We start from the raw sequence: 20,773 nt of genomic DNA, 5'->3' as shown, positions 1-20,773 counted from the left end.
ATGTATTTCTCTCTAGTTTTTTTTTCTTTTGTAGCTGTTTTTTTTTTCTTTTAAGTCTATGTTGGAATTAGTTAACATTCTTATCATCCTGATGAGGTGTTCAAGTAAATTTGTGTTATTCATAATTTTTAAAAATTAGAATGCCAATCTAGGAAAGTCTTTGGGGGAGAACAGAAATAAATGAGTTCTATACTCTCCAGAAGTCTAGATAGAAGTCCTAAGTCTTAAACCCCAACTTCACAGGGGATTTACGTTTGAATATCTTTGCTCCAGCGGAATGAAAAGGAACACACACACACACGTACAACTATCTTTGTAGAGTTTTAGCACATTTTTTAGTTCTCTCATATCTCTCCAAGAAGGGAAAGCGTAGGCCTCTCTAACTTATAGGTGAGGATAGGAGAGTTACAGTGGTTTAAAGATTAATATGAGGTACTACTAGTCCAGACTTCAGTGTCTTTCAACATGTCTTTACAGCAAGAAGGTAATAAGATTTGGGATGAGAGAAATGTCACTTGCCCGAGTTAGGCACATAGGCCTATGTATGCTGATTCCCTTGTATAGTGCTATGTAACAAATTACCCCAAGACTTACTGGAACAAAACTACCACTATCTTACAGATTCTCTGGGTTGGGAATTTGGGCAAGATACAGTGGACATGGCATGTCTGCTCCATTTGCTGGTTCAATTAGCTGGAAAAGACTCATACTTCTGGTGGAAGAGGAGACTGGAATCATCAGCGAACTTATCTACTCATATCACTGGTACCTGAGCTGGAATGACTTGAAGGCTGAATTCAACTGGGGGGTGTTCACCAGAGCACGTTTAAGTAGATTCTCCATGCGACATGAAGAAGAAGAAGAAGAAACTGCATGGGCTTTTATAACCTAGCTTCAGAGGTCAGATAATACCATTTGTGCCCTGTCTACTAGTTAAAACCATTGTGAGTCTTCCCAGATTCATGGAGATGGAACCTGGACTCTACCTCTTAATTAAAGGAATTAAAGAATTTGTAATCACTTAAAAAAGGCACATCAGCTGTTTAATTCACACTATACTACAGCGCTGATTCAATAAAATATGAAGTTAGCAAAGCTGTATCAAGAATGAATTCACTGTAAATAGGGAAATAAAAGATGTGCTGTGTATGTTGTGAAGAATTAGAATAACTGTGATCACATTTATTCAACACAGTATGGGTAGTCTAAGCCATAGCAATAAGACAAGAAAAAGAAAAGGCATCCAGGGAAACCTGGATGGCTCAGACAGTGGAGCATATGACTCTTGATTGTGGGTAATAAGTTTGAGCCCCACATTGGGTATAGAAATAATAAGATTTTTTTTAAAGGAAAAAGGCATCCAAATGGGTAAGAAAGAAGCAAAACTGTCACTATTTGCAGAATCCTAAAGGCCACCAAAAAACTCTTAGAATAAATAAATTCAGTTAAGTGCAAGATACAAACTAAATATACAGACATCTCTTGGGTTTCTGTACAAATTCCATACTAATAATGAAATAGCAGAAGAAAATTAAAACAATCTCATTTACAGTTACACAAGGAACCAAGGGGGGAGAAAAGAATAAAATATCTAGGAATAAAGTTGGAAAGACCTGTACTTGGAAAGCTATAAAATATTGATGAAAGAAATTGAAGACACAGACATGAAAGATAAGATACACCATACTCATGAATTGGAAGAATTAATATTTTTTTATTTTTAAAAAGATTTTATTTGAGAGAGAGAGAGAGAACCAGCAGAGGGAGGGGCAGAGGGCGAAGCAGGCCCCCTGCTGATCCCAGAACCCTGGGATCATGACCCCAGCCAAAGCAGACACTTAACTGACTGAGCCACCCAGGCAACCCGGAAGAATTAATATTGTTAAAATGTCCAGTCTACCTAAAGGAATCTACAGATTCAATGTAATCCCTATTCAAAATACAAATAGCACTTTCCACAGAACCGTAACAAATTATACTAAGACTTGTACAGAACTACAGAAATTGAATAGCCAAAGCAATCTTGAGAAAAAACAAAGATGGAGGTATCACAGTCTCAGATTTCAAGATATACCACAAAGCTAGAGTAATCAAAAAGGTATTGGTACTGGCACAAAAAATACATACATCAATGGAACAGAGATCCCAGAAATAAACCCATGTTTATAGGGTCAATCTAGGACAAAGGAGGCAAGAATATATAATGGAGAAAAGAAAGTCTCCAATAAATGGTGCTGGGGAAACTGGACCTTCTTGTACCATACACAAACATAAACTGACCTAATGTGAGACCTGAAACCATAAAAATCCTATAAGAGAATACAGGCAGTAATTTCTTTGGCATCAGCCTTAGCAACATTTTTCTAGATTTGCATCCTCAGGCAAGAGAGATAAAAGCAAAAATAAATTACTGGGACTACACCAAAGTAAGTAGCCTTCTGCACAGCAAAGGAAACTATCCACAAGGTAGAAAGACAACCTACTGAATGAAAGAAGGCATTTGCAAATGCTATATCTGATAAGGGGTTAATATAAAAAATATGTACAGAATTGATACTACAACTCAACACCAAAAAAATCCAATTTAAAAATGGGTAGAGGAGGGTTGCCTGCGTGGCTCAGAAGTTGAGCATCTGCCTTTGGCTCAGGATGGGGTCCAGGGATTGAGTCCTGCATCAGGCTCCCCACAGGGAGCCTGCTTCTTCCTCTGGCTATGTCTCTGCCTCTCTCGCTGTATCTCTCATAAATGAATGAATGAATGAATGAATGAATGAATGAATGAATGAATGAAATCTTTAAAAAAAAAAACTGAGCAGAGTACCTAAATAGACATTTTTCTAAAGAAGACCTACATATGGCCAACAGACACAATAAAACATGGTCAGCAACACTAACCATCAGGGAAATGCAAATCTAAACCACAGTGAGCTCTCACTTCACGCCAGTCAGAATGGCTAGTATAAAAAAATACAAGAAATAACAAGTGTTGACAAGAATGTAGAAGAACAAGGAACCCTTGTGTACTTGGTGAGAATGTAAAGTGGTGCAGCCACTGTGGAAAGTAGTAAGGAGGTTCCTCAAGAAATTAAAAATAGAAATATGATATGACTCAGTAATTTGACTACTATTAACCCAAAGAAAATGAAAACACTAATTGGAAAATACATATACACCCCTGTATTTGTTGCAGCCTTATTTACAGTAGCCAAGATATGGAAGCAACTTCTATCTACTGATAGATGAATGGATAAAGAAGTAGTTAAAAAAAAAAGGTAGTGTGTGCACATACACATGCACACTCACACATATACATAAGATGGAATATTACTGAGCCATAAAAAAGGATGAGATCATTTGTAACAGCATGGATAGACCTAGATGCTGTTATACTAAGTGAAAGAAATCACAGGTGATTTCACTTATATATGGAATCTAAAAAAACCAAACAGATTCATAAATACGGAGAACAAACTGCTGGTGGCCAATGGGGAGGGGGTTGGGCAAAATGGGTGAAGAGGAGTGAGGGGTATAGGCTTCCAGTTATGGAATGAGTAAGTCACAGGGATAAAAGGTACAGCACAGGGAATACAGTCACGGGTACTGTGATAGTATTGTATGGTGACAGATGGCAGCTACACTTGGGGTGAGCGCAGTATAGTGTATGGAGTGTTGAGTCACTGTTGGTACACTTAACGTATCATCGTGTATTAACTATACCTGAATTAAAAAAATAATGAAAATAGTTGAAGTAAATAGAAAAATTGAAGTTAACCTAAGAGCTTGACAGTTGGGGAGTGGTTTAATTTATAAAATATGTGTATTCACCATACCGTGAAGCCTTTAAGAAGAATGATTGTAGCTCTATATGGAGAGACATGGAAATATGTCCATCTATTAAGTGAAAATACTATTTGCAGAAAGACGTCTGCAATGATTCTTTAACATTTTAATAGAACCTAGTCATATCTATGAAATTTTAGGAAACATCTTAAAGGAGTGCCCAATGGTTAGTGAGCATTTCTTATAGGGAACAGAGTATGATTTGGTTGGGTCTTTTGTGTGAACAAAAGGGAACTCACTTCCTACTCTCTAGTTCTGTGCTATTTAAATTTTACAGTGAATTTAGTATTTCTGTTGTGCTCTTAGTTGCTATGTGAGATTTTAACTTTTTTTTTTTTTTAAGATTTATTTATTCACTTTAGAGACAGAGAGACAGTGAGCACAAGTGAGAGGGGCAGAGGGTGGGGGAGAGAGAATCTTTAGCAGATTCCGTGTTGAACTCGAAGCCTGACACGGGGCTTAATCCCATGATCCTGAGATCATGGTCTGAGCCAAATTCAAGACTCAGACGTCCATCTGATTGTGCCAGCCAGATACCCTGCGATTTTAACTTTTAAAATGTTGTAAAGTTGACTTGGTAAACATGTGAGTCAAGAGAGAGGATTGCTTGCTTCTGCTGTTACATCTTTCCTTCTGTGTCTTTTATGCTATGAGCCGCTGCAGTAGATGTGCCGTTTGCACAGGTAGGAAGTAGTCTTCTTAGAGTGCATCGTAGTTGCCAGAGAGATTTAAGAAAACCTGTCTTTTGGTTGTTGATTAGCTTTGGTTTCTCTTTTCTGTTCTAAACCGAAAAGTCTCCTCAATGGCCATGCAGTTCCTGAAATGCAGGACGGTTCCAAGTGACCTTTCCATAAAGGCTTTAGTAGAAGTTAAGGGTAGACATACTTAGGGTGGGTTGAATCATTTAAGCTTGTATTATCTCTTAAATGAAATTAACTATATTCATAAAATCAAATTAGGGAAATTCAGTAGCAATAGAAAAGATTTATAGCTTTAATAAGACTTTAACTGGTTTATTTCTGAGCTTCTCTTCTGGGGTTGGTTTTTTTGAGCATCACATATTCCTCAAACTAATAGAATGGAGTGGAAGCACAAATATAGATCCAGATCTATGTTTTAAAGGTATAAGCCCTCTATTTCTTGTCTTGCACACAACCCAATCATACCTTATTTTTTAGTGATACTATTTAAAATAATATTACAGTGAGAGCTGGTAAGAGGGACTTAACCAATGCAGTAACTTGGCTGTGTCCTGGCTTGGCAGATGCTCTTATGGCATTTACCACTGAGTAGGATAGACAGAAACATAAAATAAGAGGTGATGAGAGGACTGGCTTACAATATGGGGCTGGATAGTTTGTTTGCCCCTTCCAATCCACCATACTCTGTGCCCTAAGAATTAGGCAGGCTGTTATGGATGGTCCATGGGCTCCCATGTTGCTCTGGCTTTTGGGAGATAAGGCTGGGTGTTTATTTTCCTTGCTTCCGGGTTCCCCAGATTGTTGGTTAGAGGTGTTCCTGGTTTCCTCTGCTGAAAGACAAAACTCCTGTCAGATGGCCCTCTTCTGCTTTTGCTGCACTTAAGTTCTTGATGCAACTGCTTTTGTCATCCTGTCCCTTCAGACCTAACAGAGGTGATGGCACTCTGCTGTGGCTAGCTCCTGGGGATCTCAGATCCTTGCTAGTTTCCTTCACCTTGTTCATGCCTTTGTAAACTCTTTTACCCTGTAAATGAGCACCAATTCTTTCCTGAATAACTAGATAATGTCCTAAGTGAAAAAGTTGAGACTTAGAGATCGGTGAATCTCAGAACTGGGATTAGAATCCAGTCTGTTGGGACGCCTGGGTGGCTCAGTGGTTGAGCGCCTGCCTTTGGCTCAGGTTGTGATCCCAGGATCTGGGATCGAGTCCTGCATCAGGCTCCCTGCAGGGAGCCTGCTTCTCCCTCTGCCTGTGTCTCTGCTTCTCTCTGTGTGTCTCTCATGAATAAATGAATAAAATAATCTTAAAAAAAAAAGAATCCAGTCTGTTTTGCATCCACGCTTGATTGATAAACTCGGTGTTTCACTATTTGCCTGTAGTGACCAAGAAATTTCTCATTGTTGCCTTGAAATGAAAGAGAAACCTGAGGGGAGTTTGCCACCTGGTAGATGTGACCCTTGTTCAGGAGGCTAAAAACAAACTAACTTATACGCATTTGAATAAGCAACCTACTTCAGCTTCTGTAGTTGAGAGTTTTGTGTTGCTTTCTTTTGGACTGGCCATCAGAATCATTTTATCATTCAGGAAGGGGAGTAAAACCTAAAATAATGTTCGGATTTGCCACTTAATTTTCTAGGCTTGGCTCGGGTTGACTATTGGTTGTTTGCAAACATCTGATCCCACCTTTCCGGACCAAGTTTCAGGACATGTAAAAGAAATGCATAATTGAGTTAATGGTCATTCCAAAAGAGACATCTAAAAATGTGCTCATTAAGGGCAGCCAAGTTGGAATGAACATCAAACTTCTCGGGCAGCTATTTTGAAAGATAAAATATTTATTTCTGTGTGTGATTTCTTGACTCAGAAATACCAGAATGTAATTATGTTACCTGAGACTCCTCTCATTGCATCCTGACTCTATATCCACTTACTTGACCTGCAGAGGAACTTTAGGCCAACTAGGAAGACCATGCTTGAGGGCAGGGCGCTCATTATTGCCTTATAAAGAGAGCACTCTTTGAGACAACTTAGCCTAATGGCTAAGAACTGGGTCATTGAGGCAGACTGTGCAGGTGCTAGTCTGGATTCCACAAATCCCTGCTCGGTGCTGTGGGGCACTGTGCCTCGGGATGAAGTTCTGGAATATAGGTGAGGTCTGGAGCCGATGACCAAGAAAGAATTCTTGAGATGTCTTTGGTGCAGAATGGTGGTTTTATTAAAGCGGGGGACAGGAGCCATGGGCAGGAAGAGCTGCTGTCCTGAGCCTGGGAGAGGGGAGGGGTTTGAGGATAGCGTCCTCTCTAAGGAGTTTTGGAAGCCAGATTTCCAGGACCTTGAGGGGCAGCTATTGTTAGGAAAAGGTCACTTACCACCGTCTAATGAGACCTGAGTCATGACACCCTACAGATGTACATCCGTGGGCCACGTGCTTGGAGGATGATTGCCAACGTGTATCTTGGGGGGTAGAGATAAAGGGGATTTCTAAAGGAATTTTTATATGTTAAATAGACATACAGGCTCCTGGGGGTTGGGCTAAGCTTGCCTTCTTGCCCTTAGCAAAGTCTGAACATCGAGGCAGTTGAGTCCGTAGAGGACTGTCCCTCTGCCTGTTTCAAGGACTCATCAGTGTGCTCTGTCCTCAGCTAGTCCTCTGGTTCCCCATCACCTTGGTATCCTTATTTGATAAGTAGAAATAATAGTAGCTACCTTATAGTTTTTGTGAGGATTAAATTATATAAAGGGCTTAGGAGAATGTCTAACACAATTACAAATGCTAAATCATGGTTAGCATGTTGGGTTTTTTGTTTCTTTCTGATCATCATCACCATCTGTAGTGCAGATCCCATTGATTCTTCTGTCCTTTGTGTAAGTGACTTTCCTTCCTAGACCTTGTCCATCAAACTTCATTGACCTTCTTCTTGGAAAGAAAAAGAAATTAACTCCCTATAGGTCCTACGTTTGAAGAGGTTGTATCTAAATCATCAAATAGGAGCAAAAGAACCAAAGGAGAAAGAAGAATGAGGAAGCTGGTGGGAAAGTGAGCACACTGGGAAGAGAAGGCACACCTCTAACAATGCTGTTTTGGGGTTTTTTTTGTTTTGGTTTTTAAGAAGCCAGTATTTAGGATACAGGCACACGTGTGGAGTGGTTTCTACTGTGTCTGTTGTTAACAAGCCAGGCACCCTTTGTGCCTCTGTTTTCAGCTTGCAAAGTGTTGTTAATATCTGTTACTTCCCTACCTTCTGGTTAACTTGGTGGACCTGTTGCAGACAAGCATCCCTCTTGCATCAGAAGTGTAGTAGGTATCAAAATTAAAGGAATTTTGCTTTAAAAAAATAAGCATGAGAAACCCCGTGTGCCATAAACTAAGAAGGCATTCAAAGCCTGAGTGTTGAGTAGCAGTGGGAGCAGGATGGCACATGGGAAATGAAGTTTGGGCCTAGGTTGAGTGGGGAAATGACACCCAGCTCTCCCTGTATTAACTCTAGGAATCAGAAAGAGCTGTTTTGCCCACAAAATGGGGAGTGGAAAAACTGCCCACTGGCTAGGGAATTGCCATGGGGAAAGAGACAAATCAGCAAAAAAATGGGACCTAAAGCTGCATCACTCACAGATGAGGTAGTGGAATTCCTACCTGTGTGACCTGAGCCTCTCCATCTCAGACAACACAAAACTGTCTAAAGCCAGTGGGGAAAGCTAAGGGAGCTATAAAAAGGGTTTGGGCTATAAGGCCCTCAATGACACTATATCTACTCTACCTCTCAAATTTTCTGTAGGGGATGTTGTCATTTTCTTCTTCCCACCCTTCCAATTAAAATAAAAATGTATGTTATGATTTATTACAAGAACTCTTTCTTAACTTCCAATAGCCTGATCTCATTTCCTTAAATGAAAATAGTATTGCAGTAAAACTAGGTTACAACCTTTATAGTCTTGGTTCTAATACAAGCCTATAGATTGACTTATCCCCCTGAATAGTTCCAGTAATGCATGAGTGAATTATGTGCGTGCTGTGTGTGTGGAACGGGGAGAGGAAGGAATGGGAGTCTTCTTTCATTCAGAGTAAACAGGCATTTTTAGAGGAACAGGACAGGTCTGAGAGCACACTTGGCCACTTGTGCTACCTTTGCTTGGGATGAAGAGGTTAAACACTGGGTGTGTGAACCTGTCTCCTCACTTACTGAGTCAACTCAGCCACAATACCTCCCCACTTCTTTTTTTTTTTTCTCTTCTAAGTTTAGAGGCATCTAACAATTCCTATTCCCAAACAGGAATAAAGGACAAATTCATTCTGCTTTAATCTATAGAGATGTACTGAAAGCTTAAATAAACCATGTCCTGGTTGAAAATTTTTTCTGGAAGAGGCTGTACAATAGGAATGCCACAGTTTATCGTGAGAAAACATAATCAAGTTAATAATTTCTGGAGTTTTAAATCCTCATTAGAACCTCATTTCTTTCTTTCTTTCTTTCTTTCTTTCTTTCTTTCTTTCTTTCTTTCTTTCTTTCTTTCTTTCTTTTTTCTTTTTTTTTTTTTTACCTCATTTCAATATAATAGTTACCTGACACATAAAATAGATGGAAGCAGAGGTTATGGTAGATGTGCAAACTAAAGCTCAACATTGTCCCCTTGTACATATACAAAGGGGTGCTGCCTCTACTTGGAAGGATAAAGAGAATGCTCGGAACTTATATAACACCAAAGAGCGTGTGGGCTGTATGCTGGAGTGTGTAGAGAATGAGCTTGCTCAGTTTTATCAAAATTGGAGTAATTCTCCAAACTGGAGTAATTCTACCTTCTAAAAGTTTTGAATAACTTGAGTGAAGAACAGACTTGGAGCATCCAACATCAAACCAGCCCATCTCTGAAAAAAAACATGTATGAAAACAGATGGAATGAGATATCCATCCCATTTATGGGATAAGTGGGTCAAGTGCCTCGAGTCATATGCTTCCCAGGAGTGACACCCCCCACTGGTTCTCCATGTACACTACCTGCACACGTGCAGCGAAGTGTGAGCCAAGCTGAGTCAGCATCTGAGACCTGGACACTGGGAAACCCAGGGCTGGCAGTGTGCAGGCCCATGCAGCCCACATGGTACATGTGACACATCTGCTTGCAGTGCCAGCCTTACTAAGTTTGGAGGTGGTGACTCCTGTTTTATATACTGAACCACAGATGAGTTGGGGAATAGAATAGCATGGTGGATGATTTCTGTGAGACTGAAATGACACAACTCATGCTTACTGACCTTGAAGCTGTGCCTTGGGTGCTTATCTTCATGCCTGGTTCTTTCCATGTGTTTACTTTCTTCTGCATTTAGGGCTATTTTCTATGATTAATAAGTCATTAATACATGATTTGGGAAACCTAGGAGTATGTGGATGTCCAGAGAGGGCTGGGAGAGGCAGGTGTGCATCTCCTGAAGGTAGTGTGCCTGGTGAGTCGGGCCTGCTGCTAGGCTCTGCTTCCCACGTGTCAGCCGTGATCTTGGACAAATGATTCAGCTGTTCCAACTCTCTGTTTTCACATCTGTAAAATGTCACAGAATCATTGTGGGATGAATGCAGTAATGCTAGTGCCAGAAGAAACTGCCATGTGAGCACTCAAGGGACAGTGGAAGGGTGAGTGTGATAGAGCCAAAGCTTCACCAGCTACTCCCACCAGCCCCTCTTTCGGTTCCTCTCCTGAGTCCTGTTGCAGGGCTTCCGTAGGCTGTCATTCACAGCCTTCTTTATTGCCTTTCTGGACTTCTTCTTTCTGCCCTTCATCATCTTCTAGATATCTCTTATTCTTTCTAGCATGATCACGACAGAGAAGAGAGGGCTGGGTCAGGGAGGATTTGGAGCTGCCCAAGACCATTGCAGAGGAATCCACCGTGGAGGGCAGAACACCACGTGGTGCTGCTTAGGGCTCTCTGACTTGTGGAGGCATCAGGATGGCCGTGGATGGCAGGCCCAGAGAGGGAGTGGGAAGCACGGCTTTTGAAGGGCAGATCTAAAACTGTTTCCTTAATCTCCATCCCCACCTCCCATGGATGCAATTCTGAATATGTTCCAAGGGAATGAAAATCCTTGTTGACTAAATGCCAGTGAAATGCCGGTGAACTGGCAAAATAAGGAACTTGGCTTGAGTATTTAATAGTAATTACAGTAATTTATGTCGCTGCTTTAACAACTGACGCCCAGTGAACTCTATATGATTCTCTCACAATTATGTGTGTTATTAGATGTGCCAGGTTAGAAGAGCTTTTATCAATAGAATGAAACTCTGTCCCGCTCTTGGATTATGAGCTCTCATGTGGTCTTCTCGCTGTCATCAAACAACTGTACTCCTTTCAGCCACACAGCTTCCAAGCAGCTGTAGAGCGTCTGGATGATGTCCCGATCCTCTCGAGAGATTCAGAGACCTTTGCCAGAGTGAGGAGGGGGAGGGTGGAGACCCCGAAGCCTAAGGAAGGGGGCAGAAGACGGAGCATAAGACTGCACCTTAAAGTGCATGTGTACCTCATTATTTTTTTTTTTATAAAGATTTTACTTATTCATTCGTGAGAGACACAGAGAGAGTGAGGCAGAGACGTAGGCAGAGGGAGAAGCAGGTTCCCTGCAGGGAGCCCGAAGTGGGACTCGATCCCAGGACTCCAGGATTACGCCCTGGGCCGAAGGCAGGCACTCAACCTCTGAGCCCCCCAGGTGCCCCACTTCACTCATTCTTCTTAATTGACTCCTCTAGTTGAGTTTCCGCATGGAACTTTCTCTCCTCTTCTTCATATCTGACTTCCAACACTTGTAATCTAGAAAAAGTGGCCCTGATGAATCCCACTACTGAGTAATCTTTTCTCTTCCCCTAGACTTTTCTGTTCTTTGTCCTATAATTAACTTGACCTTCTCCCAAAGGAGCTTTCTAATACTGCTCCAACATTAAATACACATTTCGTTAGATTGGAAACTCCGAGGGGCATGGTGTCCTTTCTCCCACCCATTCGATCCCTTCTCTCTACCCCGGGTGCACTGGAACTATTTAGCCATTAGAGACTTTGCCACATACCAAAAGAAACACATTCTGTTGTTGCTGTATTTAAATTGGTTTTAATTACAAGGCATTTAGGAAGGCATTTTAGGACTCTGCATCTCCATAATTCTCTGTCAGCATTTTGCACCTAGCAGGCCAATAGTAAGTTTCTATCTTCACTTAGCCTCAAAATCATGGACACGTGTGCTGCACAAATGCTAGCGGGGTTCTCATGTCTGGGGTAGAAACAGTGACTTAATTCTGAAATTGTATTCAAATCCTCTAAGGAGCTAGTGGCTGACACATGCTTTGGCTGTCTCCTCTGATGTGCAGGAGACATGTGGTGCAATTTATGTACAGTACCATAGTCCGGTCCGCAGCCAAGAAAGCCATGCTGAGGGAGATCAGTTATTAATTTAAGTCTGAAGTGGAAGAGTATGAATTATATTTGACGTGGTTGCTGTTCTGGCTGTTGTAGGAAGCTTTTCAATTCTAGACTAAAGAAACATATCTGAAGACCTTGATATCATTTATTGTGCTCATAAGAACATTCACTTTTCTAAAGTTGGGACCTTGCACTGTGTGTTAGAACAAAAAGCACACAACAAGCCAAAACCAAAATATTTTCAGCTTTGTTGCCCAAGTGGGGTAAATTCTTTCCCACAAGAGAGCCGTTCCCAGAGTATTTTATACACTTCTCAAGAAGTTTACAAAATCGTGGTTTGTATACATTCTCTTCAGCCTGCAGACTTGACGTTAGCTTCACCCACTCTTGCCAACTCAACTCCCTTCCCACATCAGCCGTTCCACTTCCTCCTACTGCTCCCTGTACTGTTGACATAAAGGAATAAAAATATGTTTGCTCTAACAGAATAGGGTACCTCCAAAAGTTTGATTAAAACTAAACATATGCCGGGGTGGCTCAGCAGTTGAGTGTCTGCCTTGGGCTCAGGGCGTGATCCTGGGATCCTGAGATCCGGCTCCCCACAGGGAGCCTGCTTCTCCCTCTGCCTGTGTCTCTGCCTCTCCCTTGTGTCTCTCATGAATAAATAAAATCTTAAAAAAAAAAAAAACTAAAAAACTAAACATAAGCCAAGAGGTTTTTTTTTTTAATATTTATCCATTTATTCATGAGAGAGGCAGAGACATAGGCAGAGGGAGATGCAGTGTCTTCACAAGAGCCAGACATGGGACTCGATCCCGGATCCCAAGATCATGACCTGAGCTAAAGGCAGCTGCCCAACCACTGAGCCACTCAGGCATCCCAAGAGTTCCCAAAATCTTTTTAGAGAAGTAGAAGGAATTTATATTTGTCCATCTATCTGTTAGGGCTGTTGCAGTTGTATGAGATAATTTTTGTGATAATGCTTTATAAATGAATAGGACTTTTATGAAACAAAAGAGCCCGACTTACTTGGTTCAAGTCCTGCTATTTGATATTGACGCTGTATGTGGTGGTACGTGATTTCTCACAAGTCTGGTCTCCCACAAACCCAAAATGTGTGAAATGATGGTGATTTCCATTGCTTTCCTCAAAAACAAAATTTTTGATCAAGATCCCTAGCCTAAATTGCATTAGCCCCAAAATCAAGTTGAAATGTATTCTTGATCATGACTGTATTGTCAAAATATCTCCATTTGCATGGTACGATCCATTTGAGAGCTGAATTTTTGGCATAGTTTAAAAAATTGACTGTCCTAAATCATGTGTTAATTCACACTCACTTACAAACAGCATATGCTTGCATTAATAGTGCCCTTCTGTTCTACATCATAGCCTTCTAATTGAGTCTGTCATGTTAAACTTGTCTTATACGTTTAGATTGAAAGTCAGCTCCTTAGTATATTGCTAGAATAGTGGAATGCTTCCACTTTTTTTCTCTTTAATTAAACAAACTTGCCTTTACGTAAAGTGGCATATTAGGGGACTTTCTGGTGCTGAGCCATTTCCACCTCCACCATCTGAAGTCACAAAATGAGTTGTCTGTTGCCTGTTGGCTTCCTTTTTCTTCCCCCGTACCATGCTCTACTTCATCCTGTTCATTCTGTTGCCAAATTCTGCCCTTGCAAAGCATCACTACGTTTTTCTTTCTTCTAATTCAGACTTGTAAGGTTTCATGTCACAGAGGCGTGTTGGAGCCTTCTCTTCATTCTGCAGATGAGGTCCCCTTCCGTTCATTTCACTTCACTTTGGTCTTAACCCTCCCTGTTCAGGGTGATCAGCTTGTCACACCCAAGCGTTTAGGCACATAAGGCCCTCAGAATATCGTGGCATTATTTGTCTCCCTCTCTGCTGTCCTTGAGCTTCCATAATCTTTTTTCCTCATTAAGCTGTTAATAATCATTGCACATTTTCAATGACAGATCCTTCTCTAGAAGTTCAAATGGAGCAATTAGTGCATGGAAGGCATGCTTCATAATGGAACTGGCATTAAGGCTTATTCCTTGTATTTTCTTATTTTTCTGTAACTGAACATTAAAACACATTTAATCTTTTGTTATTAAAGTAATATACATCAGGGACGCCTGGGTGGCTCAGCTGTTGGGCATCTGCCTACCAGCTCAGGGCGTGATCCTGGTGTGCTGGGAACGGGTCCCACGTAGGGCTCTGTGCATAGAGCCTGCTTCTCCCTCTGCCTGTGTCTCTGCCTCTCTCTCTATGTTTCTCATGAATAAATAAATAAAATCTTTTTTTTTAATAATATACATCAGTGGTATAGAGTATCTGGAAAATGTGTATTATTTGAAAAAGTTAAAAATCTCTAGTGTACTCCTTTTAAAAACAAGTGCTTTAACATTTGGTATTTCCTTCTAGGCATTTTTCCCCTTCATTGTAGTACATATAATAACATAACCTTGAATGATTATTAAGAAGATACACCCACTACGTATATATGTTCAGTATGTGTATACATTGTGGAATTCAAATTTTGCTTTTTTCAAATATATATAATTTCAAATACATTGAATTTGCAAGTTATATAGAGATACACACTAAAGCCCCTGAGCGAGAGGAAAAACATTTTTTTTGAGGAAAATTGAGTATAATGAATTACCCTTGAAAAACTCGCTGATTATCTATTACCTTTATTATACACATCTATACATTTTATGACTTCCTTATTTAATAATTGGTTATATTATAGTTTAACTGTAACATAATTTTAAGTATATGTGTTTTTTTTTAAAGTATTCATACAGCAGCTTCATGGGGTAGGTAGCATTATTCCCATTCTACAGATGATAAAACTGAGTGTCTAGCAAACTGATCTATAACTGAACATGGCAATATTACGGGCACATTTAAGCCCAAAGCCACTTCCCTTTCCACTCAGGCACACCTTTTTATCAAATGTTTTTGTCAGTGTAGTCAGAAATTCACCTTTTTTGCGGGGGGGGGGGGGAGAGAAGTAGAATAAAGGAGGGCCCCGAGATAAAAATGTTTAATTTTCTCAAATGTTTTCTCAGGATTTGTTGATCATATGACTTTGCTTATCATGTGATGTATCACGTAAGTAGTGTCACTGTCACTTTTTATTTTGCTGTTGTTACTGCTACGTTCCTGGTAAGTCTAACTTAGCAATGCTGAATATTAATATTTTTTCCTTTGCTGAACTACATTTGAGATTACTACATCTTTGAGAGGTAAGCCTCTGATTTTAGTTTCTTTTTTTTTTTGATTATGTTTATTTATTCATGAGAGACAGAGAGATGCAGAGACACAACACAGGCAGAGGGAGAAGCAGGCTCCCTGCCAGGAGTCATTGTGGGATTCGATCCTGGGACCCCGGGATCATGCCCTGAGCCAAAGGCAGATGCTCAACCACTGAGCCACCCAGGCACCTAATTTTACTTTCTATACTTTCTCAAGATAGCATTAATTTATGTGGTTTACAGTAGGAAAATCAAAGTCACATAAATCTGCCGATAAGTAACACCCTCAGAAAAACTTAAGCACTGCTGGGTTGGTCACCAAACACATGCAAGGAGTCAGTGACTTTGTGGGATAGTAGAAGGATCAGAACTTTGGAATCCAAGTTGTTGGGAATCCCAGTTCTGCCATTTACATGTCTTTATGATACTTGGATTACCTAAACTGGAATAACCGAACCTCCCTGAGTTTATTTCCCACTAAAGAAGTAAAGATTCAAATTCCTATCTTAAAGGGGGGTTGTAGGGACTAAGAGATAATGTATGTAAAATAACTGGCACATACAAAGTGCTTATTAAGTGTTAATGTCTTCCGCCTGCTACTTTTCATGTATTGTTATAAAGAGCTTATACTGATGAGGGAAATAAGATCTATGCCCATGAAACATGCAGGGAAAACACCCTACTCAAAACCAAAAGGCTGTTTTGTTTTCTTACATTGAGTCTTGAACTATTTGTGATTGGTTACTTTCTCCTAATAGTCAAAAAAAAATTAGATGAAGACTCAGTATTCTATTGTCTTCAAAGGCTCAAACAGTTTTGTAGGGAATCTCTGATATTCTGGTTTATTTGAGGTAGTTTTTCAGAGGATGGGGACAGAGTGTTAGCAGTGACTTGCTACTCCCTGAGAACAGCCCAGGGAACTATCATTATATAACTTGCTAAGTCTGTGTAACAATAGTAAAATATCATAATTCCCATGCGGTATTAAAGTTACAGTAAGTTGGGGACCCCTGGGTGGCTCAGCGGTTGAGCGCCTGCCTTTTGCTCGGGGCATGATCTTGGAGACCTGGGATCGAGTCCCACATCGGGCTCCCTGCATGGAGCCTGCTGCTCCCTCTGCCTGTGTCTCTGCCTCTCTCTCTCTGTGTGTGTCTCTCATGAATAAATAAATAAAATCTTTAAAAAAATAAAGTTATAGTAAGGGGCACCTGGGTGGCTCAGTCAATTAAGCATCAGACTCTTGGTTTCAGCTTGGGTCATGATCTTGGGGTCCTGGGATTGAGCCCTGGGTTAGGCTCTGCCCACAGCATGGACCTTGCTTGGGATTTTCTCTGTCTCCCTCTGCCCCTCCTCCTGCTCGTGCGCTTTCTCTCTCTTTCTAAAAATAGATTAAAAAATAAAATCTTTTTGGGTGCCTGGGTGGCTCAGCGGGTGAGCATCTGCCTTCAGCTCTGGGCATGATCCCGGGGTCCTGGGATGGAGTCCTGCATCGGGATGGAGTCCTGCATTGGGTCCCCTATGGGGAGCCTGCTTCTCCCTCTACCTATGTCTCTGCCTATGTCTCTGCCTCTTTCTCTCTCTCTCTCTCTCTTGAATAAATAAATAAAATCTTTAAAAATAAATAAAATCTTTTTTAAAAATTTACAGTAAATAATCTCTATCTATAGCAAACAGAATAATTTTAGGACTTGTTCTAAATGCTCCACATAATTTGGAGCATTTTGCACTGGCCATCTTAAGCATAAAAAGTTCATACCTAAGTAGAGATGAGTTGAATTCCTTTCTCTTCTTTTAAAAATAGTAGAAGCTCATCCAGACAAAAGGTTTTACAATTCCTTCTGTAATTTTAACTGTTGGAGCTAAAATTTTTAAATTGGCCTTGGAAACTTGACAGTCCTTTATTCCTTTCTGAGATCTGTATAAGGATGATGGAATGTGTAGGAGCAGGCAGTGAACAAATGGAATTTTACTTGTGCCTACTTGGAAGCAAAATAAGTGGTTTTTGATCTTCAGATATTTTTTTAAATAATAATTAAGAAATCCCAAATCTAAGAATCACTGCTTTTAAGTTCTTAGCCCTTAAGTCAAGCAAAGTCTTAGATCCCTCCCATCTCAGCCTGCAAGGTGGACCTTAATAATCTCTGGCTTGCTTTGAATTTGTAGATTATTTAAAAAAAATAAAACATTCTTCAGATTTGCACAGTGGACCAAAATTAATTTTACTTCCTGTGTGAGATGTAGAAATGAAATTCTGTTCTGAAAAAGGTGTCCTGGGTTTTGGGATTCAGGCCTAATAGAAACCAATGACATTGTAGATGGTCAAGCATTATCACATCTTTGTGGGAAACATCTTTGAAACCTTTTGTATCAAAGTGGGATCAAAGAACCCTCTTTCATATGTAGGTCTGAAAGCAATGTACATTAAAAGCCTATTTGCAGAAGAGGATTAACCATTTTCAAAAAGCCTGAACTGTTTTTTCCTTGAGAAAATATGACAAAGAAGTCTTCTGGACCTTAAGAACCTCACTGGAAATATGACATTGGTGGCCAGAGACTGTAACTCTCAAAAGTAACTTGTGTAGTTTGGGGTGGTTACCTTCTTTCCTCACTAGGAAATTCTCATTTCAATACTGAGCATGAAGATTTAGGGCTTTGCCTTATTCAAGGAAGTGATGGTCTCTTACAACCCTGTCTAACCTGAGTATCCTCTGAAGTTGTGTGTTGCTTTACAGCTATGGACAGTACTTAGAAATGTGTCACAGGGAAGAAATTCCAGGGAAAGTATGGAGGGCGGGCTTTAGAGTTCACCTTCCCTTAGGATCTGCACAGCATGGCTGTGTTACCATCAGGGCATTAGATTTAGTAGGACTAAACCTGTAAAGGACACGGCATCTCTGCTTGTGAGCCCAAAGGTTCTTTAGACTACCTGAGAATCTGCGTTGGATTGCTAACAACTTCAACCTCAGTTTTGCCTATTTTTCAAAAGAAAATTCAGATTACAGAAGTTGGATCATGTTAAGATCAAGTAGCCGTGAAATGCTTGCTACAGGAAGCTGGTGTGAAGCCAGAATATGTCATGGCTCAAGTTTATTGGGTGTTTTGCCTTAGTGGAAATTTTGGACTTGGGGTTCTCTCATCTTTATATCCAGCCCTTGTCTCTTACCTATTTAAGGGTCTTGGAATCAATTCTCTTCCTTCTAGTTCCTTGGGGCACATAGATCTCTGGTAGCCGTTCTTTAAGTCTCAAGAAGGGGGAGATAACCACTTGGCTATGCTCTCCTGGCTAAAAGCTGATCTCAGATGTTACAGGCTGGTTCAATACACATTTGAACTGAATTACATATTCAGGACTGAGGATTCTCAGGGCTCCTTAAAGAAGTTTTGAGTCACACAGAATAATCACACATATATGAAATGCTAAACTCTGATACGTTTCTATGAACTGATGCTTCATACCATATCTTTAACCTGCTTTTCCTTTAAGGGACATGTTTTAAATAATAGCATTTCATCAAACAGAGATTCCCAATCCTGGTTTTTGTGTTTCTTGCTGACCTTTCCTCCACTGGAGGGAGTATATCCCTACTACCCATCTAAGATCCTGCCGTTACCTCAAACTTTCCGTTAACTATAATGGGCCTTTGTGTCTCATACCTGTCACTCTGTGTCCAGTCCATGGGCCAGACTGGCACAAAGTAGCCCCTCAAATATTTGTTGAAAAAGTGAATGAATTTTAGTACCAAGGAGATGACAGCTTTGCTGCCTGTGTGTGAAGGAGCGAGTAGAGTAGCTGAAATTAAGTGACCACGCAAACTCCTTAATGAATGAGGCACATCTTCAGGCTGCTTTTAGTTGGATTTTGTGGGTATTCTCTAGAACGTGAACTCAAGTTTTCCATCCATCACTAAGAGTTTTACTTCAAAACCTTCTCTACCAACGCTCGTTCTGCTCCTTCCACCTCTGAATAAGCCCTCTAGTGGGATTTCTCTAGAATGTTATTGTGTTAAAATACCATCTTTTAGCCAGTGCCCACTCAGGCATTTTGTGAGTTGCTAATATTTCTGGAAGCTGTTCTCCATGATGTCCTCATGTCTCTTAGGGCTCAAGGTAGCAGGTAAAGATGAACTTGAGAGGAAATCGCAGTCAAGCTGCTTTAAGATAAAGGCAGTTCTGAAAGCACTTACATGATCTGCTCTTGGGTTTAGCCATGACATGTGCCTTTCCTGGCTCCCTCAGATTTAGCAGCAGCAGCACTGCATGGGGCAAAGAGCAGCAGCTGCAGACCTGAGGATGTGGGCCCCAGCCCTGGCTGTGTCAGTGACCTAGTGAGGAACTACATGCCACCCCTTCCCTTAGCATGACCCCTCATTTCTGAAGTTGTAATGTCTGTGTCTCGGGATGATGGAGGACCACACAGTAGCATGGAAGAGTGCTTTCTGGGTGGTGAAGTCATGCTGAAGTAAATTATTTTACCAGTTGCATGATGGCTCTTTCAATGGTGGGGTTATTTTCCATGCCAGTGGTTCTTATTAGAAATTGCTACTTTGTACATGTTGAATAACGCAGAAAAAGTTGCAAGCAACCTCTGTGGTCCAGAAGGATCTCCTTTGGTTGTGATTCAGGCATTCTCACATTCATAACTTAAACATATGCTTTGACCATAGATCATAAAGACAGGAAAGTGAGGCTCAAGTGGATGTGGTTGGAAGGGTAGGGGCCAGATATGCGGTCCCATGGGCCAGGGCAGAGGGAAGAAAGGGATGTGTCAAAGGAAGACCCATGAGGGCAAACTCTGTTTTGATTTGTTCACTGACCTATCCCTGGTACTTTGGCTCATGCCTGGCCTAGAGAATCTATGAATTAAACATCATTTAAGTGAGGTCTCTGGAATGGTACTGTATTTACCCCATCAGTGACTGTATCCTTATTCATTGTAAGTAGGCAAATCAAACTGCCCACATGGATATTTTAGAGCTCTCATACTAACCACTCCTCATAAGAGATTATTTGTCACATATTTTTATGGAGCATGTAGCCTGTGCAGGACAATGAGCTGGATATTATGAGGACACAGATTTGTCTTCAAGGAGTTTACTATTAAATGAAGCAGTACAGGCGGTGCCAGGAGAGAGCACATTTTGAGTGGGAGCAAGCAGGGAAGACTTAGGGAAGGAAGTCCTTATTGAGTGGAGTCATAAAGATGTGCAGATTCCTATCAGCTGTGGCCCATATGCTGGAACTGCCATTTAAAGCTCTGGTGTGCGTTTGGTTAATTCATAAGTGTAATCTTCTCTTTAGACAGGTGATGTCACAGTTTGAGAGCTCAGCAGCAGCTCTCTTGGACTGGTGGACTCTTATGTGGCTTGTGCAGAGAATAGGGGGTCGAGGCTTAGGGATGAAGTGCTTTTAAGGCTTCTGTTTCCTCCTGTGTAGATTGATAGAGGTGGAAGGAAGGTGACAGTGAGAGGGTCTCCTTTTAACTAGGGCTCCTGCACTCATACATAAAACTTGGGGAGGACGGAGTGATCGTGTGGATTCATACTAGGAGTTATATATTGTTTTTGCT

At 40.8% G+C, this 20,773-nt stretch overlaps 1 protein-coding gene across 2 annotated transcripts in view; it reads left to right on the top strand.

Annotated features, from left to right (window-relative positions):
* IQGAP2 (IQ motif containing GTPase activating protein 2) overlaps positions 1-20,773 on the top strand; it is a 288,002-nt gene that overhangs the window by 23,805 nt on the left and 243,424 nt on the right. The gene's annotated exons all lie outside the window — the stretch shown is intronic.

Source organism: Canis lupus, chromosome 3 (genome assembly GCF_003254725.2).
Source record: "Canis lupus dingo isolate Sandy chromosome 3, ASM325472v2, whole genome shotgun sequence".
NCBI lineage: Eukaryota > Metazoa > Chordata > Mammalia > Carnivora > Canidae > Canis > Canis lupus.
The sequence above is the reverse complement of the archived record's forward strand: the minus strand, read 5'-3'. Positions and strand labels throughout refer to the sequence as shown.